This window comes from Scleropages formosus, chromosome 1 (genome assembly GCF_900964775.1).
Source record: "Scleropages formosus chromosome 1, fSclFor1.1, whole genome shotgun sequence".
NCBI lineage: Eukaryota > Metazoa > Chordata > Actinopteri > Osteoglossiformes > Osteoglossidae > Scleropages > Scleropages formosus.
Genome location: NC_041806.1, coordinates 51,859,514 through 51,882,827, shown reverse-complemented (window position 1 = coordinate 51,882,827; position 23,314 = coordinate 51,859,514). Strand labels below are relative to the sequence as shown.

General features: G+C 46.2%; 1 protein-coding gene across 2 annotated transcripts in view; it reads right to left on the bottom strand.

Annotated features, from left to right (window-relative positions):
* fgfrl1a (fibroblast growth factor receptor like 1a) overlaps nt 1-23,314 on the bottom strand; it is an 84,005-nt gene that overhangs the window by 44,376 nt on the left and 16,315 nt on the right. The gene's annotated exons all lie outside the window — the stretch shown is intronic.

The window sequence follows — 23,314 nt, the reverse complement described above, 5'->3', positions numbered from 1 at the left end:
CCCCCAGCCACCGCAGACGTGGCTCTTTGCTTTTAATTGGAAACTTTCGCATCCGTTTATCGTCTGGGCCCGGGCTTCCTGCCTCGCACCGAATCACGGACCCGAAAGGAGCCGCGTGACCGCAGACTTTCCACCCCCCCCCCAGGTATTCGCAACTTCACCTGCCCTCATTCGGCACGCGTACGTGGGCCCTCGTCCCGAAGTACGCAACGTCGCTCGGCGCTACGGTAAAACGCGGTACCAGAACGACGCTGAAGGACACTGGTCCTCGCGGCCTAAACCATAAAGCTTTAATCGGCAGTTGGTCCTCACGACTCATGGGGGAGGGGGTTCGATCATACGATTGACCGGTCACTCTACCGTGTCTAATTTGTGTTTCTTTGACATGAGAGCAGCCTGGTTGTATGGAAACAAAATACCCTCTTCTAACATAGCCGCTAGCATAGTGGTTAAGGTTACTGCCTTCGGATCCAGCGGTTGCAGGTTTGATCTGCACCTCTGGCTGTAATACCTTTGAGAACGGTACTTACCCTAAATTGCTCCAGTAAAAAAAAAAAAAAACGCAGCTGTATAAATGGGTAAATAATTCTAAGTTGCTTTGGAGAAAAGTGTCAGAAAAATGAGCAAATGTAACACATTTTAATAGAGCGCTTTAAATAAAGTTGCATTTTAACAGACTGTGATTTACTTCGTCCGATTTCTTACCACTGGAGAGGAAACGACCGATGATCTTAAAGAGAGGGAGGAGGCTGCTGCAGAGAACACGACAAAATCGTCCAATTGCGCATTTGCATTTACATTTATTCATTTAGCAGATGCTTTTTTCCAAAGCGAGCTACATCTCAACAAAAATACACTTTGTGCATTACATTAGGCGAAAGAGACATGGCTGCAGACATGTGACTCTTAAGTAAACCTAGTTTGTTTCTTTCCACTTGATGCACCGATGTTCATCGCTCGAGTAGGTGCATAAAATGCAGCATAGATGAATCCTGATGACCTCCTACAAAACTTTTTTTTTTGTCTCTTTAAATAATAAAGTACACAAACAAACAATCACATGCAATGCCGGAGTAGCGGCTGTATGAAGGCTTATCTGGTGTTGCTCGTGAAGTTACGGTGCATGAACATTTACACTGTACATGAGCTGGAAAGATCTTGGGCGAAGTGGGTTCAGGAAAGGTGAGTTTTCAGACCCTTCTTGAATGTAGACAGAGTTTCCGTAGTTCTGAGCGAGAGGGGGAGGTCGTTCCACCGCAACGGAGCCGGAACTGAGAACCTCTGAGCTTTACCGTTCATGCGCGGGACCACCAAGAGCACAGAAGTACAATTCTATCGTGTTTCTACAACTAACATCTAATTTCTAGTTACACTTGTGGTGCCTTGCGATGGACTGGCGTCCCGTCCTGGGTGTGTCCCCTCTCCCTCCAGCCTTGCGCCCTCTGTTGCCAGGTTAGGCTCCGGTTCGCTGCGACCCTGAGTGGGACAAGCGGTTTCACACTGTGTGTGTGTGTGTGTGTGTGTGTGTGTGTGTGTACACACACACTGTCTGGTCTTTCTAATAAATAATCACCCTAGGTGCGTTCATGCACAGGTGAACTATACTAGAATTTTACTTAAGCTCTAAGCGGGGCCTTGGCATTGATCTTGAACACAAAATAATGATTTTGACGCAAAATAAATGGAATGTTTTTTTTGATGGGTGGTTCGAAGGAAGAAAAAGGTTCAGCAGACAGCAAACGGGCCCAAAAGGGTACAAATACAAAATACAGCAAATAAAAGACAGCAGAAGGACTGGAACAACAGCTTAGTGGGCAACACTAGTGCCTCCTCGAAGGTGGGCTCCCCATTTGGACATGGGGTCAAATCCTGTTCACCCTGGTGAACACCCATGCCTGCACCTACTCAACTGGACACCATTCCACTCACTTTGCATTTATTATTATTTTGTAATATACTGCTTTTTTATTTTATATATTAAAATGTATCATTGTAACATAATATATTGTAATAAATTGTTGTTTTATGTAGCAACATGGTGCCGGAGGAACAATGTTTCATTTCACTGTATACTGTACCAGCTGTATATGGTTGAAACGACAGAAAAGCCACTTCGACTTTGGTGTGCTCTGGTTTCCTCCCACAGTGGAACAACATGTATTCCAGATGAACTGAGGAAACTAAGTACTAGCTAATAATCATTCTAAGCTGCTTCAAGAAGAAACGCATCTGCTAAATGATTAAGTGGAAATGTAAGGTGTCAGGAGACATGAACAAGAGGTTAAAGGAAGGAGAGGAGGGAATTCAGCAGGAACGGGAGATCTGGAAGAGTCCTAGGGGTACGGGAGGAAACAGGAGAGTTTCTGCCCCTGAAACCAATCTAGCGTCTAATCGTATACTTCCTTCGAGCTGATGAATAGCATCAGTGTGTCACTAACAGCAGGAGAACAGCAAGCCTTTATTTGCTGTTATATATGATTGTTCCTGGTTGCGCGTCGCACATATGGCCAACACACCGCTCACTGTACCAGAACCTTGAAGCCCTCTCCCCACATACACTTCAAAGAGAATTTTATTAACATGTTCAAAACAATCAGAAGGAGGAAATTCCAAAGAAAGGTCAAAAACGGCCCAGGCCATCTATTTGGAAACTTCCGGTATCTTTATACACCGTAAACTTTTCACAGATGTAAAACGCAGAAATACAAAGACCAGGATCCTACATCCTCACGACAGGAAACTCATCTTCTCTATTAAAACATGAATCCTGTAATACACTTCATTGCAGCCACTAGCTATTCATGCCCTGGCAGACATCAACCGGTCAGTGAAACCTAAATGGCTTCAAAATTCTTCTTCAAAATACACAGGGGGCCAGCAGGTGGCGCAGCGGTCAGAGCCGCCACCTCGTAAAGGACTCAGGTTTAAACCTCACCTCCTGCTGTAGTGCCACTGAGCTAATGCTGAATGGATACAGCAAAAATATATATACCCAGCTATAAAGGGGTAAAATTGGGTATAACTGGGTAAATCATTGTAAGTTGCCTTGAAGAAAAGCCTCACCCAAATAAAAAATAATAATTTTACATTTTTTATCAGACTCTTTTCTCCAAAGCGACTTCCAATGAACTCTATGTAGTGTTATGAGCCCACACACCTTATTCACCACGGTGACTTACACTGCTAGATACACTACTTACACTGGGTCACTCATCCATACATCAGTGGAACACACACACTCTCTCTGTCACTCACACATTGTGGGTGAACCTGAACGGCATGTCTTCGGAGTGTGGGAGGAAACCTGAGCACCCAGAGGAACCCCACCAGACACGGGGAGAACATGCAAACCCCAAACAAACTGAACGGGGATCAAACCCACGTCCTTTCGCACCACCCAGGCGCTGAGAGACAGCAGCGCTCCTTACTGTGGCGCCGTGCCGCCCTAATAATAATAGTAATAATAAGAATATAGAATTAAAAATGTCTGGCATGGCTTACCCCAAAAAAATAATGTATTCCAGATGATCCTGATCTTCTACATCTCGCGCTCAGCATAGTAAGGACACTTTATGATTTGTACCCTGGGCGAATTATTTAGTACTGTGTGTCAGGAGCAACCGTGTACAATATTGCTTTCGTTTTATCAACGTGAGCGACGATGTCCGATCTGTAGAGGAGAGGACGGCTGGGTGCAGAACATTGAACCTTTGCTGATAGCAGGGACAAGGCTGCTCGGTGCCGTCGGACGGCTGACCGCGTCCCCTTCCCCTCCCTCCCGCCCGCCCGCCCGCCCGCCGTGTCTCCAACGCCGCCTCCGCAGACAAAGGCTGGCAGGAAATTGTAAGTGTCATTGTTTATGTCTGTGGGGGAAAGTGCAACCGCAGCCCCTTGTCAGTCGGCCACGTCTCTCGGCTCGGCTGCCACTCAAACTTTTTACCGCCTCCGTCTTCTTCTACTTGGTTGGTGACTCTTCCAGCGCTAAAGAGGCAAGAGCCCGTAAACGTTCCCCCCCCTCGACGGCAAGGTACCCCAAGCGCGATTTTGAGTATTTAAAGGCTAACTGCACACTTGATCCCTTGAACCGTCTTCCAAGCCCTCCGATTTCATGCACATTAGGAGGGTTTACAGAGGTTCATGGGAGAAAAACAGATTCTCACCGCGAAAGACGCCGCGATGCGCAAAAACGTGAGCCGTGTTCATCAAACTGAAATTATGAATATAAGCGGCGGAACAAAAAGGACAGCATTAAGTCCTGGGGTGTAACGCTACCAGCAGTGACGTAAGACAGCTGGACCGTAGGGAAAACGTCTTTCGAAAAGCGCTTGCGACAGACAAGTCAAGAGTCTTAACCTGCTTTACGAGTAATTTATTCCTGGAAAACCAAGTGAATTGTCATCGATCTCATATGTAGTTACCCCTAGTTTCAATGGTAAAAAAAAAAAAAAAAAAACTGCACCTGAGCCCCAAAATGAACTCGTATTTCTACTGAGATACCACCGAATACCATAAAAACGGACACTTACTTCAACAGTTACGGTTAGTCACCATAAGAAAAGGTAACAATAATACCGTATAATACTGTAAAATACTGTATGGTGGGGTACATGTGCTTGTTCACTGCAAATTAATTCAATGAATGGAATTAGAAAACACGGGCTCACGGAGGCTGAGAAGTTAAAGCGGCACGAGCCAAACTATAACTGAGAAGGAAACCTCATGGTGGCTCTGGTTTCGCACCTATTACACCGAACAGCCATAACGCTCAGCTTAATGGGACCAGTAACAGAAGGAGGAACGGCTTCAATGGTCTGTGGTGTAAGGAGTGTTTGGTCTTGGCGAACAACTGGGAACAAGATGAATGAAAACGCGGCTTCGAGCCGAACAAAGGAAACACCCCGCCTGTCCGCAGCAGGGTTGTATCCCAAGGTTTGCTGGCGTCTTCAGAAATGTAAACTCCTCGATGTCATGCTGCTACTGGTGTACAGTTACTGGCCAACGTTCTGCCTACTGCAGACTGAAGGTGTGAAAAACAAATTAGTCACAAGCAGGAATGTGCTGGAGCTCTTCTGTGTGTATGCCTGGCCTTCACGCCAGGAAGGGAGTCAGATCTTCTTGCCAGACCTCCGCTCAGATTGAAATCTCAGGCTCCCGGTAAGAGCGGACAGATCTTTGCCAGTGATTTATGGGCTCTTCTCTCAAGCTTCAGTGGGCCCGTTTTTCGAAAGGCTACCGCTGCATCGTGCTGCCATCCACAAGATGATTTCTACCCCAGACCAAAATTGAAAGTCCATAAGTCCTCAGTCTGGAGGCCAACGTGGTGCAATGAGCTCCCCGTGTCACTCGGCGCTACTGAATCCCTCATGAAAGAAGTGTCTCAAACCCATCTTTTTCGGAGTCACTTCTCTCCTTATCTCCTAATTGCCCCATAAACTAACTCACATCACACCATCTGTCACCATGACCACTGTGTTTCTTGTCGATTCCATTTGCAGCTACTTATGTAACGTGTGCTGCCAAAAAGAGTCGTATTGGCCGCACGGGCTGACAAACCGACTGCAGATTACACATTATCCAATATACTCATGTTAAACAAACTTAAAAAGACTTCAGACAGCTTAAGAAGACTCAGAATATTGAGATGTCATGTTTGATCGGTCTTCTTCTATGAGTGTAATCATGGTCAACGGGAAAAGGTGATGAAAGAATATCCTCTTCTGAAAAGTGGCGATACTGAAAGATATTAACGATACCATGGACTGAAAAGTTAGGAAAGAGAAGGCAGTTAAAAGAACAAGTTTGCAAATCACCAACCTCATCAATGCAGAAAGACAGGAAAAGCAGGTACTGCAGAAACATTATGAGGATGTTAGAAAGTAAGTCCATTTTGACTGCGGTCTTTGCAAGGTGAGACAGAAGGGAAAGGAAGAAGGGATGAAAGGAAAAACCAAAACATGGACATCTCACTGCTCACAGATGAAATGCGGTCTATAACTTCGACTGCAGTCTAGAACTCGAATGTCGAAACCTGGCAGCTCGTGGGGATCTTCAAACCATGTGGTAAAAAAAAAAAAAAAAAAAAAAAAAAAGAGACGGACAGAAGTGTGATGGACTCATTCAGATGTTCATGGGACCTACAGGAGGTGAGTCTGCCCATAAATCACAGGAACAATGTTATGCTCGATACCTTTGTTGTACCCATGTGGTCTGTGCATGGTAGATGAAAGGCACTGTTAATGTACAGGTATCTGTGCCTCCCTGCTGGCCTGGCTCACTTGTATTATTACAATCAATCAATCAATCAATCAATCATTCAAATCATAAATCACAACAACTTTAAACTGACATAATCCATTTGCGGCTCATTCGCTCGTGATCGGACCTCTGATGTCCGGAAACTGGAACGAGCACACAGTCCAAGGCATCACAATATTAAATTTTTATATATTTTAAAGAATTTATGAGGGGAAAAAAATGTGAAAAAAGTGGTTGGTTTATCAGCAAAACGAAAACTGAACTGAAAATCGGAAATTTAAAAATATATCAGTGAACACATTGATTTTTTAAAAAAAAAAAAAAAAAAAAAAAAAAAAAAAACTTATTTCAGTGTTTAACGTGATTTACTCATGAAACCTGTAACAATAACATTAAAAATATTTTATTATAAATCTACATTCGGTGAGGACGCATCACAAATGCTGTATAGTCTTCCTACATTGCATTACAATAATAGTTTATTTTCCGAAGTGTTGGTTAATGGGCAACATGAAAGCCAAAGGTTTATTTATTTATTTATTTATTTATTTTAAAAAAAGAAAAAACAGTACTATATGAGTTTTAAAAAAAAAGAAAAAAAAACAGGTATATGATATGAATAAGCAATTGTTAACTCCATTAGTCTGGTCATGCTAGGATGAACGATGTACAGGCATTTTCCGGGTTACGAATGTCTGACTTACATACAACCTGTAGTTACGACCCCCCCCCCCCCCCAAAGCCTGTTATATTAAAAATTTGAGTTACATACAATGATTCATAATAACAAACAGGCGCTACTTTGCGATGCGCATCAAAACACTGCGGGTCTCCAGCAGCCAGCAGTTCATCAGCTTGTGGGGGGCTGCGTGAGCCCGAGGTAGGACAGACTTCCTTCTTTTCATTCGGACCACATTGCTGTCAACAGTGTCTCGTGTGTTACTGTATTTGGCTTTTTTTTTTTTTGTTTGTTTGTTTTGTTTTTACCCTCGTAACCATGTCATCAAAGTGTAAATGTGAGTACATTTCTATGAGATGTATGTTGATTTGGAGAAAAGCATCAGTTAAATTAATAAATGTAATGTAAATGTAAATGTGATGCAATGATAGTGATCCACCAAAGAAAATGATCTCGAATGAAACTAAAGTGGAAATAATAAAGCGATCGGTAAAAGGTGAAACACCAACGAACATCGGAAAAGCGTGAGGCTACAGCGGCTCAACGATCGGAACAATTTTAAAGGTCAAAGTGAAAATAGTGGAGCATGTAAAAGGCTCTGTCCCGATGTGCGTGTCTCTCTCTCTCTCTCTATTAAATACTGTAATAACATTTATTATTATCTCTTTCTATGTCTCTCTATATTATAAATACTGTAGTTACATTTATTACTATTATTATTATTACTGTATTACTATCCTAAAGGTGTTTTAGCGTATCTGGAAGTGGTAAATGTTTTTTATGCATAGAGAGGTACACGATATACGATATACTAAGACAAACATCTGACTGACATTAGATACCCAACGTACCGAACCGTTCCGACTTACGTACAAATCCGACTTGAAGACGGACTTGGGAACGGAACTCGCTCGTGATCCGGGGACCGCCTGCCTGTACTGCACACTTACTCAGTTGTCAGTTGTTCTGCATGCGGCCTGCCTGTCGCAGTCAGCGCGTTACCAAGTTGCGTTAAATGTACATTATATACGTTATGGAGCAACACGGGCACCCAGAAGACGACGCAAACCCGACCTTTCCAAAACAAGTCATCTGCGTCGCCCAAACCCAACGTGAGCCCGCTTCCTTTAAGGGAGGCTGGCCCAAGGTTGGAATGTCGGCCAGCAACGGGAGAGCTTCACAAAAACATTCCTAAATTCCAGTCTGGGCCAACTCAGCTAACATTCCTCACAACGCTGCTCTCCCTTCCCTTTGACCGCTAGCCGGGACGTCTAATGCTGCTCGCGAGGTCAAGCTGCTTCTACTCCCCGAGTGTTTCTTGGCTCCGAGTGTAAACTGGAAGAGCGGCTCCTCTCGCGGAGAACATCTTCGACGAGACCCAAATCAGATAGTGACCTTTGGCATTAAAATAGCTCAATGCACAACATTTGTATTGGCACATTTCGGGCCACAAAGGGCAGTTAAGAGCACTGGAATGCTTTTGATTATGAGCTCTTAAGTAGGGCTTAGCTACAGTGTGTGTTTGGTGCCAGCTTCTGGAGACCTGAAGGAGGAGGCCACAGCAGGGACTACGGGCCATTAAGTGCAGGTTTGGGCAGCGGGGGGAAATCGCAGAACACACGGTGTTCCGTGAGGTTGGAACGAGCGGCTCAACCGTACTTCTTTCACGTGCCGCTAATTATACTAATGGCAACAAAGCAGTATCAATGCATAGGCTTTAGGGTCAAGCGGGATCCAGAGGATTATAAAGCTAGAAGCCTGTGGTGCACAGAGGAGCATGGCCATGGCATTCGACCGTCCTGCAGCTGCAGACCTCGACTCTCAACCGGGACCCCAAGAAATAAGACAACTACGACAGCAAGGGCCTAAATCATTGCACTTGCTCCACCGATGGTGTCAAACACACATTCCTGCATCTACAACGAAAACAACCGAGACGGTGCCTCGGATTTAGTCTTATCAAAGGTGAAGGAAGGCGGTTGGTAAATACGCCACGCTAGAAGAATGTCGATGGAGTAGGAGATTTGCTCCTTCCGTCCGATAAGAGTTGAAGAGGCACCGAAATCAGACCCAAGGTCACGTGACCAAAAAGTGCTTTTGAGGCCCCCCCTCTTCACCGCACAGCATCCAGGCCTCTTTTCAAAGATTAGTTTTCCGACCTTGAATCGGCTCTGCTGCAAAGCGGCTGCAGCTCTCCAGCAGGAGGAGAGGGTGAGTTGAACTTCGCCGGTGAGCCGCCTGTTAGATGTATAGCAGCTTCTGGGATTCATCTTCGGCTCCTTAAAGACTCACTAGTTGACCAAAGCGAAAAAAGAAAACAGAGAACTGAAAGAAACTCAAAGGACTTGTTTTCGCTGCTTGTAGAAGTGATCCAGTAGGATACACAGCGACCTTCTTTCATCTCAGCCCATGAACTGAATAATTAGCAAAGAGTCTGAATAATTTCTCTCTCAGTCAGTCAGTTCCCTTCCTGCTTGACCTAAAGAGGCTCACGATGACAGCAGGTTTGAGCAACAAGCCCAACATTTTCTTTCTCCAGCCACCGTCTCCAGCTCCTCCTGGGGGGTCCCCAGGTGATCCCAGGTCAGCCAAGACATATAAAGTCTCTGACATGTCCTGAGTCTATCCTGGGGTCTCCTCCCAATGGGACATGTCCAGTATAACTCGAGGAAAAGCCAACCAAGGGCCATCCTTACAACATGCCTGAACCACCTCAACTGACTCCTCTCGATCTGGAGGGGCTATGACTCCACTCCGAGGTTCTCCTGGATTGCCAAACTCCTTGCCCTGCCATAAAGACAGAACCCTGCAAACCTGTGAGAAAACTCATTTTGACCGCTTGTATCCACCACTTCTTTCTTTCAGCCATTACCCAAAATTCATGACCACATCTGATGATGAGGATGTGGACTGAACTGTAAACCAAGAGCTTAGCCAAAAGCTCAGCTCCTTCTTCATCACCACAGATCAGGACAGTGCCCACAGAACTGCTAATGTTGCACCAATCCGCCTTTCAATCTCCCGTTCCATCACTTGTAAAGAAGACCCAAGGTGCTTGAAATCCTCCACTGGGACAGTTACCCCCCGAAGAGGACAATGATCAGAGTTAGAGGTGCTGATTCTCATAGCAGCAACCATTAGTTTCCCCAACAGGACACCCTCCGATCCTCAGCTGCGCTGATATCCTGTCCACGAAGACCACCAACAGGAGCGAAGTCAGAACAGAACCTTGGTAGAACCCAACAGCCCAACTAAAAGGGCTCCAGCGAATGCTAATAATGTTGGACACAGCTCACCTTGCACTCATACGGCGATCGGACAGAGATCGGCACCGGTACTCCACGGTGCTGCGATGCCTCCCGTAGCACGTGCCAAGGGACGTGATCCTACACCTTCTCCAAGCCCACAAAACTCAAAGTAACCTGGAATAACATATTCCCGTAAACGCCTCAAGCAACTGTGCCAAGCAGAATAGCTGGTCCACTGCTCCACATCCAGGACAAAATCCACACTGAATAAGTACTAATAAGTCACTATCAAATACACAGTAGTTTTGCCATAATAGAGTCTCCAGGCGTTTAGACAAGCATGGAAAACCCTTGGTTGAATGTGTGGGCTAGGAAGCTGGAAAAGCCAGGCTGCTCCAGTGACTATGTCCCCCACCGCTTTCCCCGAGCAATGTCAAGCGCACTGTGATTTGCCAAAAATACACTCGCACTCTAAACACTGGCAGGAGCACGACATTCTATGGAAAGTGGGCACTGTTTAAATAAGCCGGTCGGACTCAGAAAGCAGTTAAAACAATGTTTGTGTAATTTATAGATTCCTTGGCTCAAGGCTGCAGGCCCCAAATAGTTTAAACAGTTTATTCTAATGTCCAAAAAGAACAGCGAATCCCAGCATTAGTGGGAAACAGCAGAGCCACCTACAAATTTTCAGGCTTGTGAAGGGACTCCCTCGGGGCAAGGGGTCAAAGAAGTGGCTGATGGGGGTTCCCACTGTAACGCCACAGAAACCAAGAGCCAACATCAACAATCATGGTCCATGACAGACCTTCAGGGTCCCTCTTTTGACAGACCACCGCAGTATCTAGTCTTTTTCGAGAACTTTTCCCTCCGACTGCTGCAATTTCAGGGTCTCTCTATAAAAGATTGCTAATACATTACACCTAGATTTACGCACACACAGAGGACTCGGTAGAAGGACAGGTCCTTTCCGCTTTCTCGGACACACTCCAGCAGGTAGGTAGCCCTCATTGCCACTGTCAATAGGTCAATTGCCTGCCATTAGTAGAGCATGACAGCTGTAGCTGTCCTCCCCGAGCCCAGCCCAGCCCAGCCCAGCCCCCGGGGCACGGCTGCCGACACCGGAAATCACCGGAGAAAATCTCTCACACACACCACATCCACCAAGGATCTCCAGCTCACTACAGCAGCTCCATCTCCTGCTCAAAGAACTACACCAGTCCTTCAGTTCATATCATGACCCTTTATTGGGTGACACTTACATTTATTTATTAAGCAGACTCTTTTCTCCAGAGCAACTTCCAACAAACTATGTAGTGTTATCAGCCCACACACCTTATTCACCAGGGTAACTTACACTGCCAGATACACTACTTACACTGGGTCACTCATCCATACATCAGTGGAACACACACACTCTCTCTCTGTCACTCACACACTATGGGAGAACCTAAGTAGCATGTCTTTGGACTGTGGGCGGAAACAAGAGCACCCAGAGGAAACAATAGGTGTGAGGGTTAGAACATGCAAACTCCACACAGACCGAGCAGGGATCAAACCCATGTCCTCTCGCACCACCTAGACGCTGTGAGACAGCGGTGCCACTCGCTGTGCCACCGTGCCGCACGGACTTCCTTCTAGCTCTCCTGACCTGAGGGCACAGGAGTCCTCCGGAGAGGCCCCTCACACTGAGATGTTTCTGGGCCACCGGTGAGGCCCGTATGGCCCCGCGGGTCTGCCGACAAACTCCCAGGAGTCCCTGAAAGCCCTCCCTTGTTGCTCTTGAGGGGCCAGGTATTCGAGGTGCATGTGCATGACTGCGGAGCTCAACGAAACAAAGCCTGCCCAGCGTTCCTGCCCTCTTTTTGAAGAAACACCTGTGAAGAATCTCAATGCAATGATGAATAGGAGAACTTTCACACAGGACCGACTTGGCCCTGCGATTCAGCGCAAATACATGAATAAAGACGCGCTTCACCACTGACAGACGCCCGAACAGCGAACACCTGGAGCTCGCCAGGTTTTGCGGCAGACAGAAGGCAGGATATGCTGAGACAACAAACCACAGCACTTTCCTGTCTTTTTTGTCTTCGTGCTTTTCAACGAACGCTGGTCCACCAGGCCGTGGAGACGGTCTACCCCGTCTCCCTTTTGTTGCTTGGAACTCTTGGACAGTGACTCATCTTGCCATTATTCTGCTTCATTCATTCATCTGACTGAGCCCAAGAGGAATGCACCTCCAAGACACGCCTGCCAGGTTGGGGGAAATGAGTGAGGGGCGACCGCATGCAGCGTTACAGCCTACAGGACATTCAACCAAGAAGTCTCTCCCTAAACCCTAGCAAGAGTCCTGTGCCCCTCCACCACTGGATGCACGGTGGTCCCGCTCACAAGATGTCCAAAATCAAAAGCCTGAAAGTTCTTGGCTTTGGCTCCAATGTGGTGAAATGAGCTCCCACTGTCCCTCAGAGCTGCTGAATCCCTCTCAACATTGAAAAAGAGTATCAAAACATCTCTTTCTGACCCGGTTCTCTTGATTTCCTGTCTGCTCCATTATTTCCCCTACATTACCTTTACATACTTGGATCTGTACTCTGTCCTTACTACCTGCCAATAGGTAGGTGTCAGAGGGTAAACACTATTGTCATTGCTTCTCTGGAAAGAATGGCTGTTTTATCGATGCAAAAGGGGGCTGTGTCTGGGAGGGTCAAAAGAACCTTTTTATGAGAGCACAGGAACCCAAGGAAAGCGCAAGATCTTGGGCTCAAAAAGACTATCAGGTAACACGGGTCCAATGATGAGGACTTGATTGCATACTGGACCCTGTGAAGCATGAACTCAAAGCTAGTGTGCTCTAGTGTGTGAGGTAACATGAGGGAGTTTACGGCAGGTGCTGAGAAGGACTATAGGTCATTCAATACAAACAATCTCGTGCATTTATCCCAACCAGTGGTGTGCGTGCACTCTGAAGTCTTTCTGCTGCGGTTAACCGGGAACAATTAAGGACATTGTTGGCAGTGTTCAAGCCTCTACAGCACCGTTCTGGTTTCATTTAGGCTTTTGTAAAGCACAGGAAGGAGCCAGCGAAGGTAACAAAGCTGGTCAAGCTGGGAACGGTGCTTGAGAGTCACCACAATTCCCACACATTCAAGCATTTCAAAGATTTAGACAACAGCCTGGAGAGCTTTGTTACCTTCGCCGGTCTTCCGGCCGCCGCTACGAAGCCTCTACTGCTCATCCAGAATGAAGCGGCACGAATTCTGTTTGACCTGACACAGTTTTCCCGTGTATCTCCCCTCTTCAACTCGCGCCAAATTGAACACTCCTGGTACGACCTCTAGGATCTGCACCTGAATACCTACAGGACCAGCTCAGTCCCTACAGCCCATCGAGAGCGCTGTGTTCCTCCACGTTTGGCCGCTACCAGTCCCACTTGCAAGGTTTCAAAATCCAAAGTCTGCAGGCTCTCCGTTTTGTCCCCAGTGTGGTGCAATGAGCTCCCTCTGTCCTTCGGAGCTGCTGAATCCCCTCTCGACACTCAAGAAAGCTGAACTTTGCCAGTGACACGGATTGAAATCTCAGGCTCCCAGAAAGAGCGGACAGATCTCTGCCAGTGATTTATGGACTCTTCTCTCGGTCTTCAGTGGGCCCGTTTTTCAAAAGGCTACCGCTGCAGCGTACTGCCATCCATAAGATGATTTCTGCCCCAAACCAAAACTGGAAGTTCATAAGTTCTCAGTCTGGACCCCAGTGTGCTGCAATGAGCTCCCTCTTTCCCTCAGCGCTACTGAATCCCTCGTAACACTCAAGAAGAGTCTTAAACCATCTCTTTCAGAGCCACTTCTCTCCTGCTCTCCTAAGTGCTCCATAAACTCACATCACACCGTCTGTCACCATCACCTCTGTGTTTCCTATCAGTTGTACATACAGCTACTCTGTATCATGGTATTGGATACACTGACTGCCCCAACAATTACATGTCTGCTTCTTTAGCTCTTCATCTACATTTACATTGACACATTCAGCAGACGCCTTCCTCCAGTTGGGAGCGGCACAGCCGTTTACTCCGAGCTGCGTGTCACTTTGGAGAAAAGCGTCTGCTAAACAAATAGATGGAGGTGCAAACGCAGTAGGCCACATTCGCTCTCCGCACCGGAGGTCAGTGCAGGGTTTACACCTCCCTGCAGGGTGAGCGGAGCCGCGCTGTCGGGACCGGTCCGGCCCAACGCAGACCCTAATAAACACAGCTGGCGCAAGTTCAAAGAGCTGGTGGAAGGAGATTTCTGCGCTTGTTATGAGGAACCCGGGTCGATCCGCACGCTTTGTTCCTCCTAATTGCCCCTCGGTACAGGGCCCCCGCCGGCTCCTTTAAAACAAAACCGAGATACAAAAAAAACAGAAGAGACGAGAGAAGCGCGTGCAGCTGGCAGTAAACACGGGTCCAAGAAAAGCCCTGCTATCTGTGCGTAAGGGACGACTTCCGGGATTACAGATGGTAGAACGCTTGGCCCGAAGGCCTCGGTTCTGCTCGAGTCCGTTCGCCGAGACCGTCAAAATGATCGTTTACAGATATTTCGTATAGTTCTGAAACAGCGGGTCACAGTTTCTTCACTATAATTCGGTCCTATAGTAAACAACCTGTGTGATACGTGCGATGAGATATTCGTATTACAGTTCGTCCACGTACGACCGGGCCTCGCATGACCAAGCGAACAATGCAGTGCATTAGGATGTTTTTAAAATATATTCTCAAGAATTTCGCCAAAAATAAGAGATCTGAAAAAGTGGTTTGTTGATCAGCAAAACAAAACAAAAATTGTAACAAAAAAAAAAAAAAAAAAAAAAATCCACCAGTCTATCAGGTTACAAAATGAAACACACAGGTGGGTTATAAAATTAAACACTTGTTAAAAAACAACTCTTTTTTTTTCCAGTACTTAAAGTGATTTGCAAGCAGACAACTTGAATAACACAAAACAAAAATATTAAAAGTGTTCAGGTAAAATTTTGCATATGGCAAGATTAGTATGACGTAAAGATGACTTCCGTAAAAATATCACACACGATACGGTGAGATGACCAGACCCCCCCACCGGTCAGTCCGGTCATGTGAGGATGAACTGTAGTTACAATTAAGAACAGACACAGTAACCGTACTTGTAACTAGTAACAGTACTAACTGTACACACGCTGTATATATGTATTTATGTGTGAATACCCACACGCAACGGGGGGTGCGGTGGCGCAGTGGGTTGGACCACAGTCCTGCTCTCCGGTGGGTCTGGGGTTCGAGTCCCGCTTGGGGTGCCTTGCGACGGTCTGGCGTCCCGTCCCGGGTGCGTCCCCTCCCCCTCCGGCCTTACGCCCTGTGTTGCCGGGTTAGGCTCCGGTTCCCCGTGACCCCGTATGGGACAGGCGGTTCAGAAAGACGGGGAAAGACTGAAACCACCTTCAACAGTGTCGTGACTCACTGCACAGCTCTGCAACACAAAACAATGTTTTGAAAGGCACCCCCCCCACACACAGAGTCACTTTTACATGGACACGTACGCCCGTGACCAGAGACGACGTCGGCACGTCTGTGTATGACGCAGCAGCACAGATGCAGGGTGATGGAGCATGAGTCCCAGTGGGGAAATTATCCCAGCAGCGCTGAAGCATGAAAGTGAGAGGCGCTCAGCTAAGGTAGCAGGGACCCTCGACGCACCGAACGGAGCAGGAGGGACGGAGGGGGGGGGAGGACGCAGTAAAACAAAATAAACAGCAGGAAATACTTCAATACCCCAAGGATCAGTTGTGGGGTTTCCTGGTGCGTTGTGCAGCACCGCAAAGGATCGACCCTGAGTGGAAGCGTCACGAGTGGCTCCAAAAGGCCAAGAACACAAGGCACCGGGCTCCGTTCGAAGAGCGGCCGAGCTCTGCTGGACGATCGCGCTGGAAAAGCACTTCCACCCTGCTCTCTTCTCATCCCGTTACTCACAAACGCCCCGAAACATACCGCATCCACCCCGAAACAGGAACACACACCAAAGCGCTTTGCGATTTTCCCGGCCGATTCTCGATTCCGAAATCTGGATTCCTGCCCCAAAGGGGGGGCAACATAACACAAGGGATGTGAGCTGAAAGGTGCTCATTCGGGTTCATTTGACCAATAATAACAGACTTTACAGATATCAGATAATGTTCTAGCAATACAGTAAATATAAAGTGACAAAGTCGGAAGCTCGTATAATACGTACCACAGTATATACCATAGTATAGAATAGCAGAATTGCTTGAGCTGGAGCAACCAACACAATCTTAATTCTCTGGTTCCGTTCTGGTCAATTTTACAACTTTGATCCTATCGTCACGAATATGGATTCTTTCATCCAGTTGCCAAAGAGCTTCGTGACATCCTTCGCACTCAGCATCTCGACACACAAAATTAATAATCGCCAGTTTCATCGAATTCTCAGTGTTCTGTTCCCATTTCGTTCATCTGCGGTGTCGGCGATCACATCCGGACGCCCATGAGAAATGAACGGGTGGGAATATAATAAACAGCAAAGAGCATCAAATACAGAATTTCGGAGCTCGTGCTTTCTCTCTCACTCACTCACTCACTCAAGCTGACATCAATTCAGGTAAATGTGGCTTATTAACCATAAATCCCAAGAAGAAGTGTAGAACTTGCAAGATTGACTAGAAATGAGGTTGGTTACAAGGTATAACACAAGACGAGGGGATCATCCATGTTTCATAACTGCTTTACGAACACCAACAATATGAAGTTGCCTCACACAACAAAAGGGTTCATTTACACCGAGAAGCGACATGTATTATAACGTGCACTTGAGAGGTTCATGAAGGACAAACCTATATTTGTGATTTGATGCCTTTTTCCAAAGTGACTGACATATATATATACTCTATATATAGCTCTATAAATGGGTAAATAATTATGATATACAGTTTACACATTATATACATAGCTGTATAGGCTGAGTGATTTTCACTGTATCAATAAGCATCTTGATCAAAGGCACTGCAGAAGGACGTGGGATTCGAACCCACATCCTACCCCACAACCCTTTTCACAGAGCGCATACCGTCAGCCTCCTTTTTCGTGGCGCGACATCGTACGTACCGCCAAACACGGACCCAAATGCACATCGTTCCCTCCAGCTCCTGTTCCGTGTCCCTACAGCACGCAGAGCCTGGAACACGGACTCCGTTGCAACACGCTCTCCTCATTCAGCAGCGGGCCTCGATTCAGAGATCAAGTGTTTTCACACTTGCCCCACCTCGGGGCATCAACAGGCACCCATCGCTCGCCTGTTTGCTTTTGCGGATTTACTCTGAACTGGCACAGCTGGGTTGGATTCAAAGCATCAAGCGGCTCCCCGGTACAAGTTCTTGTCAAAAACCGACCGTTTCATCTTTTGAGGAATAAATCACACAATGCGTGACTTAATAAACTAAGGCGGTTAGTAATTTCACAAACGCAGTTCAAAGTATTTATTTTCTCCCTTTATAATGTGGCAGTAAATGAGGACCTGGATCATTTCACATCACTAGTGGGAAAATCAATCTGTAAGAAAGGCAAGAGAAAAAAAAAAAAGACGCTCAACATTTCCAGGATCTTTAGGATTTGAAACAACTTTTAAAACCTTTTAAAACAGCAGGGAAAAAAATGTGCTGCATTTTCATCAGCTTTGATACTCCAACATCACTGCTGATGACATACTATATGTTCAGATAAAATACATTATTATTATTTTTTTCAACTATAATTATGAAAGGATGTCTGGGGGGGGTGGGATTTTACGGTCAGAGTATTTTCATTAGCGTTTATCAAAAGTATTGAATTTAGGACGTTTTTCTGACACATAACAGTGGAGGGAAGGATAACCCTGCACTGGAGAACATCAATATAGGATGAGGAGCACGTCAAAGATGAAGTGCGATCAAATCCAAATCAGCCAACAGTGCTCTTATTGGTTCGAGTAGGACCAGATGAACTTCTGTCTCAGCAGCTCCCTCCCTCTTGTCTGGTCTTCTGCTGTCTTCTATCAAGCGTCTCCAAGTGATCCAGGATACCACAGTATGAGCTGCGTCTGAGTGTTTCCATGAATCTCCCATCCTCTTCTCTTTCCATTGTCTTCTTGTAGCAGCCTGTAAATCCAACCCTCAGGATATGGTCTACAAGAGGGTCAAAGGACCTAAATTCCAATAACTGCAAGACCCGAACATTCCCTGCACCTGCTGTGCTCCACCACCTCCGGCCGATTGGTGGTCCTACTTACAACAGGTCCAAAATCGATAGCCTGCAGATTCTGTTTTGACTTCAGTGTGCTGGAATGCGCTCCCTCTGTCCCTCAGAGCTGCTGAATCCCTTTCAGCATTCAAGAAGGGTGTCAAAGCATATCCCTTTTAGACCCACTTCTGTTCAGATCCTGATCTTCTCACAGCTCCATAAACTCACTTCCCGCTGTCACCTCACACGTCTGTAACCGACCAATTCTATATGCAGCAACTCTAACGCGTAGCAGCAAAAACTGCGGTATGAAACAAACCAAATCCACTGTGTTTCAACAGTTGTGTTTGTGTCTGGAACACTTTCATTGAAAAAGCCACTTTTATTTAGTTTTCATTTAAACTTTTAAAACTTCTATTCATTGAGCTGCATGTTGCTTTAGAGAAAAGCATCTACCAAATGAATAAATGTACGTAAATGAATGTGAAAGATGGAAGGACGAGGGTCGTAAAACTTCTCTCGCTACAATTTTTTTCATGCTACTCTAGATGGGCTGGATGGATAAGGTGGGGAGAAAACGCACAGGACTACGGCACCACCTTCTAGCCACGTCGATGTGTAAAGTTAATGTGTAACTGCAGCTGCCAAAAGCACCCTGATAAAGCTGCTCCGGCCTTCCTCTTATCAGACCCTACTTGAGGTAGCACCCCCTACCCTCACGATTCTCCGAACCCATGGCCCTAATCGCCGGTAAATATTTGACGACGAGAATTTGCGCAGTTGTCCGGACTGCTGGAGATCAAACACAAAGGACTGTTAAAGGGAAATGTTGTACCCGTGGCAACTCCAACCACAGCCGAAAGCACAAGCGAGTAATATAACAAGGGCAGCGCTCGGGTTTCGATGTGTGCATAAACCTGCCCAGGCCACAATAAATAAAACCTTAATAATATATACATCCCTCAGTTTATTCATGACTCGGGTTCTGTAAAAACCTCAGTTAAAGCTATAGCACATTAATTTTAATTTATTTCATTAACGTGAAACAACGCGTGCTACATTCGCTGGAATGTAACCATTTTCAAAGTGAACAGCGGATACGTACCTTGATTTATTTGCAGGGTAGGTTTTGTAAAAGTTTTGTCTATGGCCATAACAAATAAAATGTGGACATTTAAAATATCTGGGATACATAAAAATTATAGCTGCTTTAGAATGATGGAAAAAAATACATTATGTGCACAAATTCCTGTTTAATACCAATGATTAATTGTGTTCTCATAAAAATCTGCAGCATTTGCCACCTTGTTTTTGCTGAACAACGCTCAAAAAGACCAGGAACGGAATGTACACACATTTGAATTCGTCCACATACCTACACTTTGAGTGCATTTTACTGCCAACTAATGGCTGGATACAGAAATGCAGGTGACATTTGTTCCGGAACACACACACACACACACACACACTTTCAGAACCGCTTGTCCCATATGGGGTCACGGGGAACCGGAGCCTAACCCGGCAACACAGGGCGTAAGGCCGGAGGGGGAGGGGACACACCCAGGACAGGACGCCAGTCCGCCGCAAGGCACCCCAAGCGGGATTTGAACCCCAGACCCACTGGAGAGTAGGACTGTGGTCCAACCCACTGCGCCACCGCACCCCCCCTCTGTTCCGGAACAATTTTCCGAAAATAGACAAATGAAGAAAATACACTTAAAAATAAAGAAAAAAATGCATATTTGAAATGAAAGCTTCAAAAAAAGCGTCATTTTGAAACGAAATATTTCCAAATTTGGAGCTTAACCAGTTGTAACACTATGACCCCACGTACACAGTCGTAGTGCAGAGAAGGGGCTTGGATTCACTTGCCGTTTCTGCCCTATGTGAACCGCAGCGCCCCTTCTTTCCCGAGCGCTCCCCAGCGCTCCCCTGGCCCCCAGTGTCCAGAATTCCAGGCTGCCGCATGGGTCTCCGCGTTCCCCTCCCTCCCTCCCTCCCTCCCCCCACATTCCCGACTTCATTTCAGCCGTGACTAACGCAATTTGTTCTGTGCACGTCCCCGTCACAACAGTTTTCATCTGAAAGCTCTGTAGTCAATTGATTAGGCCTAGTAAGCCCTGAAACTGCGCAGTGAATTCCCACCGCAGAACAAACACACCGAAAGTAAACACCTGCCATAAAGCAGCGTATGGAGGCTGCGGCAGTCAGCGCCATTAGGGCCCGTCCATCACCGTGCTTCCGGCCCGGGAGGGGTGCGCGAGCGCAGGCGGAGGCCCGCCGGAGGTCCGCCGGAGGTCCGCGTCTCGACCGAACTCCCGAGCTTGAGAACGGCAGCAGCTGCGGCTACAGAGCCGTGCCCCCGACGCCAGGGGTTCGAAGCCCGCGCACAGAGCTGATGGAGATCCGGTTGAAACCTTCACCGAGAGCTAATGGAGCGCTGGCTGAGCGCTGAGGAGAACCAGATGGAGATGCGATGAAGAGAGAGCAGAGCACCGACGGACCGCTGCAGCTCAAAGCATCTGCTGCAGCCCTCAGTTTGCTGCTGTTGCACTCGACAGATATGAGTGGAATATGGGAAATTATAATACATATCAGCAGTAATGTATAACAATTTACAGTAGAAAAAACTAACATTATCCAACATCTTTATTGTCAAAATGACACGTGTGTGTGTGTGAGAGAATCAAATTAGCAGTCAGCGGCATGACTGGACCCCCCCCATGCAAGAATGAGCTGTATCTTCTTATTCACCTTAAATTATTAATTACAGTATGTGTATCGTGTAAAACTGATCTGAACTAAAAGGTTTTCACAAAACCCAGCACAATATGATGTAATAATATAATAAATAAGATTTTAATAATACACACACACACACACACACTATTTAATTAGAGAATATTAGAAGATGGTGCAACGTTCACAACCAAAACTGCATTTTTCATAAGATGTTATTGTTACACTTACTACAGTTAACTACTTTTACAAATTAAATGTTAATGTTATTATGTTATTAAAAGATTCAGGCAATAGTGAAACAGTGATTTTATTTTTTGAAACAATCCGTGTCCCACTTTACCCCCCCCCCCCAAATTCTGGAAAGTACGCAACACTGTGATGCTCTGGACTGTCTTGTCATTCCAATATCCTGTCACCCGAGGTCCGGTCAGGCACAGATTAATTGCAGGAACAAATGTTTTGCTAAACATCACGGTTCATTCATGACTCAATGCGCCGAGCTCGAGTCGAGCGCTGTTGCCCTGTTACCCTTAGAATGGCCTCGCTATTCTGGCTCCATCAACCATAATAACAACAAGGAGTGTTTGTATAGTGTCTGAGCACTGCGCTCACTCATAATGGCTTTTTGGACAGTGCTGGCAGGTTGGGATGTGGGGCATCAACTGAGGTGCAGGACCGGGAGCAGCACCGCGTCCCCAAATGGCCGGGAGCTGCTTCCGCAGAGGGTTCCGGAGCGGCCAAGGAACAATTTGTCCACAGCTTTACATTCACTTTTATTTATTTATCAGACGCTTTTCTCCAAAGCGACTTCCAATGAACTCTGTGTAGTGTTATCAGCCCACACACCTTATTCACCGCGGTGATTTACACTGCTAGATACACTACTTACACTGGGTCACTCATCCATACATTAGTAGAACACACACACACACACACACACACACACACACACACACACTTTCTGAACCTCTTGTCCCATACAGGGTCGCAGGGAACCGGAGCCTACCCGGCAACACAGGGCGTAAGGCCAGAGGGGGAGGGGACACACCCAGGACAGGACGCCAGTCCGCCGCAGGGTCACAGTATTATTTTTTAAAATAAATTTTCTATAATTTTCCTAACAATAGTGGTTGGTTAATCTGCGTAAAGAAACCCAATTTTTTTCAAAATCGTATTTTTAAAAAAATTGGAAGTGATTTTCAGACCTAAAATTTGAAACACGGGGGTAATCTTTGGCAACGCAGAATTGGCCGGAATTGTGTTCTTTGCACAAGACTCCTCCCTCATCAAGATCACTGATTATTTTCCTCCTTAGCGGTGGGATATTGGATGATATGAAAGACGGCTGGATTAAAAAAAAAAGTTTTAATATCTTGTGATTAACAAGAACGCAGCTCTAAAGAAACAAGGCAGTAAATGTTTGAACAAAATTAGCAACATGTTAAAATGTTTTATTTACATATAAGAGGATTAGTGTCGCATCAAAATGATTTTTTGAAAATCACATGGATGATACATTGGTGTGAGCGCTCAGCTGCATGACCCCCCCCCATATTAATTCAGTCATGTGATGATGAACTGCAATACATGTAAAGATTATATTTACAGATGCATCTGTAAAAGTTGACTAATAAATCTCCCTGATTTCTTGCACAGCAGAGCCCTCCCCCCCCACACACACACACACACACACACACACACTCCCCCTGCATCCAAGCATAAGGAAATGCAATCAGTTTCAGTGCATGTGGGCCTGTGACCGGCGGTCCTCCTAAGTCTTTCCTTCCCCTGCTTCTCCGTTTGCACCAAAACCAGACCGTCTCCGATTCGCTCCAAGAAACTTTTTCCAAGACCGATCGCTTCACCAAATCGGAAGCGTCCACCTATTTCACACGCGGTCGGGATTTCTAATTGCACAAAAGAAAGACCTTTTCTTCTCCTTAAAGGACTTTTGCACCGTCCTCCACCCCGGTTTTTAGTTAGACGCACGCAAAATACACGCGGCTCACTTGCACGACTCGTTCCTTGTAGAGACTGATGTGAAATGCAGAGGAATATGTCTTGCTTTGGAAAAGGGAACAAAGAAAAGCACAGCAGGCGAACTGCACTTGGCTACATCACGTCCAAGTGCTGCTGCTCACTTTTTGCTCTCTT